General features: G+C 35.7%; 1 pseudogene; it reads right to left on the bottom strand.

The window, feature by feature from the left end:
* Positions 1–7782, bottom strand: part of LOC107140813 — a 48170-nt pseudogene that overhangs the window by 29813 nt on the left and 10575 nt on the right.

The following is a 7782-nucleotide window of genomic DNA, read 5'->3' as shown; positions in this document are numbered from 1 at the left end:
CGGAGTGGATTTTCGGCACAGAAACCGCAGCCCAGCCAACAATCCCAATCCACAAACTCTCCCTGTATAAAAAATATTCCAAAAAAAAATAAAGGCGGGGCGCACTGAGCTTTCTTTGCCTCGGGTACTTACAATCCACTGCTGATTACACATTCACCTTCTCTGCCCGGAGCGAAGCGAAAGAGGAAGCAGATGGGAGCAAAGCGCCCGCGGCTCTGGGCAGCAAAGCGTCCGGGAGCCAAGCGTCTCTTTTACGATCTCTTTGTTCTTCCTGCTGCTTCGCAAAGTGGTCCACTACAGATTAACAGTGAAAGGAGCTCTTACACACTGTGCGAAATCTCGATTAAAGCTGATGCTCTGAGCACCACGCTCAGCACTTCAGCAACCCCCGTGCACAGCGGCCATCTTCTCCCAATTAACCAAGAAGGAAGTTTATTGCATTGAGTGAATTCATTAAAAGAATAAGAAGTCAACAAGTAAATGACCTAAAACTTTATCTCAAAGCCCTAGAAAAGAAGAACAAATCAACACCAAAAGCAGTAGAAGACAAGAAATAATTAAAATAAGAGCTGAAATTAATGAATTGAAACCACAGTAACAATTGAAAAAACTGACAAAACAAAAAGTTGGTTCCTTGAAAAGATAAATAAAATAGATAAATCCCTTGCCATGCTAATGAAGAGAAAAAGACAGAAAACTCAAATTACTAAAATACAATATGAAGAAGGAAACATCACAACAGACACATCTGAAATACAGAAAATAATTAGAAACTATTTTGAAAATTTATACTCTAATAAAATAGGAAATATCAAAGACATCAACAAATTTCTTGAGAAATATGACTTACCCAAACCTAGGATGAGGTCATACATGATTTAAATAGATCAATTTCAAGTAAAGAAATAGAAAATGCCATCAAAAGCCTACCAACCAAGAAAAACCCAGGATCAGATAGATGATGAAAGAAAAACCTTCCATGATAAACAAAAGTTTAAAGAATTTACAACTAGAAAGCCTGTACTACAGAACATTGTCAGCAAAATATTCCGAAAAGATGAAATAAAAAACAATGAAAAAATTAGCAGAGAGAGGTATTACACTAAAGGAAAATCTAATCAGAGGAGAAAACAAGTCACGTTAAATACCAAACATAAACAATAATGGCTGGGAATACAAATCATGTCTCAATAATAACCCTGAATGTTAGTAGCCTAAAATCACCAAACAACATAGACTAGCAGATTGTATTAAAAAAATGTTGCCTCCAAGGGACTCATCTCAAAGAAAAAGTCATCCACAGAATGAAGGTGAAGGTTTGGGAAAAATCATACCACTCACATGGACTGCGGAAGCAAGTAGGGGTTTCCATCCTCATATAAAATAAAGTAGACTTCAAACAAAAGTCAATCTTCTCAGCCCAAAGAAATAATCTGTGAGATAAATAGAGAGCCTATATGTTGGGAGCAAATCTTTACCCCTCACACATCAGAAAGGGCACTAATCTCTAGGGTATATAAAGAACTCCAAAAGCTAAACATCAAAAATAAATAAATAAAAATAAAAACAAAAGAAACAAACAACAACGACAACAACAACAAAAAAACAATAACCTAATCAAAAAATGGGCCAAGGACCTACAGAGACACTTCTCAGAAAATGATATACAGTCAATCAACAAATATATGAAAAAATGTTCATCATCAGTAGCAATTAGAGAAATGCAAATCAAAACTACTCTTAAGATTTAATCTGACTCCAGTCAAAATGGCATCACTATACCAGACCTTAAACTATACTACAGAGAAATAGTAAAAAAAACCAGCATGGTATTGGCACCAAAACAGAGTGGTAAACCAATGGTACAGAATAGAGGACACAGAGACTAACCCACAAAACTACAATTAGCTTTTATTAGACAAAGGGGCCAAGAACATGCATTGGAGAAAAGATAGCCTCTTCAACAAATGGTGCTGGAAAAACTGGAAATCCGCATGCAACAAAATGAAATGAAACCCCTATCTCTCACCATGCACAAAACTCAACTCAAAATGGATCAAGTACCTAGGAACAAAACCAGAGACCCAGCATCTAATAGAAGTAAAAGTAGGCCCTAATCTCCATCATGTGGGATTAGCCCCCTTCCTTAATAACAATTTTGTGGTGCAATAATTAAAATCAAGGGTGCAGTGCAGAATGCAGAGACTTTGCTTTTGGGTCACCAGACTGAGCTCTGAACACAGAACAAGGTATCCCCAGCACCCCCCACCACATCAAACACCCTAGGCGGGAAAAAGACAGAATCCATCTTGGAAAATCTTACTTGCCATTTATTGGTGGGCGAGGCTACCAGCATGGTTCTGTAGCTGATCAGAGAGATTTTGAACTATACAAGAGCAATATAAATATATAAGGGAAAAACATTAACACAACAGTCACACAGAGCTGGAAAGAAGCATGAGCCATATGAAAAGACAAGGAAAGAAAGTACCACAAATGATGCAGGACAATTCAGTATTAGAAGAGGTAACATCTGCAGCAGAAGGAATGTCAGATAAAGATTTCAGGATATACATGGTTCAGATGATCTGGAGTCTCAAAGAAGACATTAGACTGCAAATGCAGACAACGAACGACCACTTTGACAATGAATTACATAAATAAATCCAAGAAGCAAAAGATCAACTATACAGGGAGATAGAGGTTATAAAAAAAACCAAACAGAAATCTTAGAAATGAAGGAAATAATAAACCAAATTAAAGACTCAAATGAGAGTATTACCAGCAGAGTAGAACACTTAGAAGATAGAACATCAGACAATGAAGACAAAGTATATCATCTCAAAAAGACTGTAGACAGCACAGTAAGACTGATAAGAAACCACGAGCAGAACATCTAAGAAATATGGGATAGCATAAAGAGACCAAATTTAAGAGTTATTGGGATACAGGAAGGTATAGAGGTCCAAACCAAAGGAATGAGCAAACTGTTCAATGAAATAGTATTAGAAAACTTCCCAGACATGAAGAATGAAACAGAAATCCAAATTCTAGAAGCCTACAGGAGGCTGAATGTGCAAAATCACAAGAGATCCACACGAAGACAATTATAATGAAGATGTCCAACATACAAAATAAGGAGATAATTTTAAAAGCCACAAGAGAAAGGAAACAGATTACATTTAGGGGTAAACCAGTTAGGTTAATGGCTGATCTTTCAACACAGACTCAGAAAGCTAGAAGATCCTGGAACAAATTTCAAATGCTGAAAGTTAATTGGTTCCTACCAAGAATCTTGTATCCAGAAAAATTCAGCTTCAAGATTGAAGATGAAATAAAAACCTTCCATGATAAACAAAAGTTAAAATAATTTGCAGCTAGAAAAACCAGCACTTCAAAACATCCTTGGCAAAACATTACATGAAGAGGAAATGAAAAATAACAATGAAAACCAACAGTGGGAGGTAGTACAGTAAAGGAAAAACTAATCAAAGAGGAAAAACAAATCAAGTTAAATAACAAAAATAAACAAATATGGCTGAAAATACAAACCATATCTCAATAATAACCCTAAATGTTAATGGCTTAAACTCACCAATCAAAAGACATAAGCTAGTAGACTGGATTTTAAAAAAAGATCCAACAATATGCCGCCTATAGGAGAGTCATCTGATAGGAAAAGATATACACAGACTGAAGGTGAAAGGTTGGGAAAAAAATCATACCACTCACATGGACCTCAGAAGCAAGCAGGGGTGTCCATACTCATATCAAATAAAATAGACTTCAAGCCAAAGTTAATCAAAAGAGATAAGGAAGGACACTACATACTGCTCAAGGGAACCATACACCAACAAGACATAACAATCATTAAAATATATGCCCCATACAATGGTGCAGCTATGTTCATCAAACAAACCCTTCTCAAGTTCAAGAGTCAAATCAACCACAACACAATAATCATGGGTGATTTTAACACACCACTCTCACCACTGGACAGATCTTACAAACAAAAGTTGAATAAAGAAACTATAGAACTCATAAACACAATTAATAACATAGACTTAATTGACATATATAGAATATATCAACCAACATGAAGCAGATACACTTTTTTTCTCAGCAGCACATGGATCCTTCTCAAAAAATAGACCATATATTATGTCACAGGGCAACTCTTAGCAAATACAAAGGAGTAAAGATACTACCATGCATTTTATCTGATCATAATGGAATGAAATTGGAAATCAATGATAAAATAAGGAAGAAAAATTCCTGCACCACATGGAGAATGAGCAATATGCTACTGAATGAACAATGGGTTACAGAAGACATCAAAGAGGAAATTAAAAAATTCTTAGACGTAAATGAAAACCCTGATACAACATATCAAAATCTCTGGGACACTATGAAAGCAGTAGTAAGAGGAAAATTCATTGCATGGAGTTCATTCTTTAAAAAAAGAAAAAGCCAAAAAATAAATGGCCTCACACTACATCTCAAAGTCTTAGAAAAAGAAGAACAAATCAGTAGCAAATGCAATAGAAGGCAAGAAATAATTAAAATCAGAGCTGAAATCAATGAAATTGAAACAAAAGAAACAATTGAAAAAATTGACAAAACTAAAAGCTGGTTCTTTGAAAAAATAAATAAGATTGACAGACCTTTAGCCATGCTAACGAAGAGAAGGAGAGAGAGAACCCAAATCACTAGCATATGGGATGAAAAAGGAAATACCACAACAGACACTACAGAAATACAGAAGATCATTAGAAATTATTTTGAAACCTTATATTCTAATAAAATAGAAGATAGTGAAGGCATTGATAAATTCCTTAATTCATATGATCTGCCCAGATTGAGTCAGGAAGATATTCACAACTTAAACAGACCAATATCAAGCGAGGAAATAGAAGAAGCCATCAAAAGATTACCAACCAAGAAAAACCCAGGACCAGATGGATATACAGCCAAGCTTTACAAGACCTTTAAAGAAGAACTAATTCCAATACTCTACAATCTATTTCAAATTCCAAAATTCATTCTACGAGGCCAATATCACCCTGATTCCAAAACCAGACAAAGACAGCTCAAAGAAAGAAAACTTCAGACCAATATCTCTAATGAATACAGATGCAAAAATCCTCAATAAAATTCAGGCAAATTGGATACAAAAACATATCAAAAAGATTGTGCACCATGATCAAGTGGGATTCAACACCTGGATGCAAGGTTGGTTCAACATACAGAAATCAATAAATGTAATTCATCACATCAATAGACTTAAAGATAAGAACCATATGATTATTTCAATAGATGCAGGAAAAACATTTGACAAAATACAGCATCCCTTTATGTTCAAAACACTAGAAAAACTGGGGATAATAGGAACTTACCTCAGTATTGTAAAAGCTATCTATAAGAAGCCTCAGGCCAACATCATTCTAAACAGAGAAAAACTGAAGGCATTCCCTGTAAAATCTGAAATAAGACAGGGATGCCCTCTCTCACCACTTCTATTCAACATAGTTCTTGAAACACTGGCTAGAGAAATTAGATGAAAGAAATTAAAGGAATAACTATAGGAAAAGAAGAACTTAAACTAGCACTATTTGCTGATGATATGATTCTATACCTAGAAGGCCCAAAAAACTCTACCAAGAAACTTCTCGAACTAGTAAATGAATTCAGCAAAGTGCAGGATATAAAATCAACACCATAAATCAAAGGCATATCTGTATATCAGTGACAAATCCTCTGAAAAGGAAATGAAGAAAACTATCCCATTCACAATATCCTAAAAAAAAAAAAAACTTGGGAATCAACCTAACAAAAGAGGTGAAAGATCCTTACACTGAAAACTATAGAACCCTAAAGAGAGAAATAGAAGAAGACCTTAGAAGATGGAAAGATCTACCTTGCTCATGGATAGGCAGAATTAATATTATTAGAATGACCTTACTACCAAAAGCACTATACAGGTTCAATGCAATTCTGATCAAAATCCCAATGGAATTCCTCATACAAATAGAAAAATCAATCATGAAATTCATCTGGAAAAATAAGAGACCCAGAATAGCTAAAGCAATTCTAAGCAGGAAAAGCGAAATAGGTGGCATGACTATACCAGACCTTAAACAATATTACAGAGCAATAGTAACAAAAACAGCATGATACTGGCACCAAAACAGGCTAGTAAACCAATGGTACAGAATAGAGGACACAGAGACTAACCCACAAAATTACAACTACCTTAGGTGCCAAAACCATGCACTGGAGGAAAGATAGTATCTTCAACAAATGGTACTGGGAAAACTGGAAATCCATATGCAACACAATGAAATTGAATCCCTATCTCTCACCATGCACAAAGTTAACTCAAAATGGATCAAGGATCTAGGGATTAAACCAGAGACTCTGCATATAATAGAAGAAAAAGTAGTCCCTAATCTCCATCATGTGGGGCTAGGCTGCAACTTCCTTAATAAGATGCCTATAGCACAAGAATTAAAACCAAGAATCAACACATGGGACGGATTCAAACTAAAATTTTTTTCACAGCAAAAGAAATAATATATGAGGTGAATAGGGAGCCTACATCCTGGGAACAAATTTTTACCCCTCACACATCAGATAGAGCTCTAATCTCTAGGGTATATAAAGAGCTGAACAAGATAAGCACCCCCCCCAAAAAAAAAAACAAATAATACAAACAATAAATGGGCCAAGAACCTGAACAGACACTTCTCAGAAGATGATATACAATCAACCAACAAAGATACAAAAAATGCTCATCATCTCTAACAATCAGAGAAATGCAAATTAAAACTACTCTAAGATACCATCTCACTCGAGTAAGAGTGGCAGCCATTATGAAGACAAACAACAACAAGTGCTGGAGAGGATGCCGGGAAAAAGGTACACTCATACTTTGCTGGTGGGACTGCAAATTGGTGCAGCCAATTTGGAAAGCAGTATGGAGATTCCTTGGAAGACTGGGAATGGAACCACCATTTGACCCAGCTATTCCTCTTCTCAGACTATACCCAAAGGACCTAAAAACAGCATATTACAGGGACACAGCCACATCAATGTTTATAGCAGCACAATTCACAATAGCTAAACTGTGGAGACAATCTAATGTCCTTCAGTGGATGAATTGAGAAAAAAACGTGGCATTTATACACAATGGAATATTACTCAGCAATAAAAAATAATAAGATCATGGCATTTGCAGGGAAATGGATGGCATTAGAGCAGATTATGCTAAGTGAAGTTAGCCAATCCCAAAAAAACAAATGCCGAATGTCTTCTCTGATATAAGGGGGGCGACTCAAAATGGGGTTGGGAGGGAGAGCAACAGAAGAAGATTACCTCTAAATAGGGAATAGGGGTGGGAGGGAAAGGGAGGGATAAGGAGAATAGCATGGATGGTGAAAGGAGATTCTCATCATTATACAAAATTCATGTATGAAGATATGAATTTGATGTCAACATACTTTATATATAATCAGAGATATAATAAATTATTTTATAATGGTGTATTAAGAATTGTAATGTTGGAATGGGATTGTGGTTCAGCAGTAGAGCACTCACCTAGCACGGGCGGGACCCGGGTTCAATTCTCAGCACCACACAATAAATAAATAAATAAATAAAAAGGCATTGTGTTGTGTCCATCTACAAAAGAGATTCTCTCTCTCTCTCTCTCTCTCTCTCTCTCTCTCCCTCTCCTTTAAAAAAAGTATTGTAATGCAAAATAAATAAATTTTTAAAAATATA

The sequence above is a fragment of the Marmota marmota genome, unplaced genomic scaffold (assembly GCF_001458135.2).
Source record: "Marmota marmota marmota unplaced genomic scaffold, marMar, whole genome shotgun sequence".
Classification (NCBI taxonomy): domain Eukaryota; kingdom Metazoa; phylum Chordata; class Mammalia; order Rodentia; family Sciuridae; genus Marmota; species Marmota marmota.
Note: the sequence above shows the minus strand (reverse complement) of the source record. Positions and strands in the feature narration are given on the sequence as shown.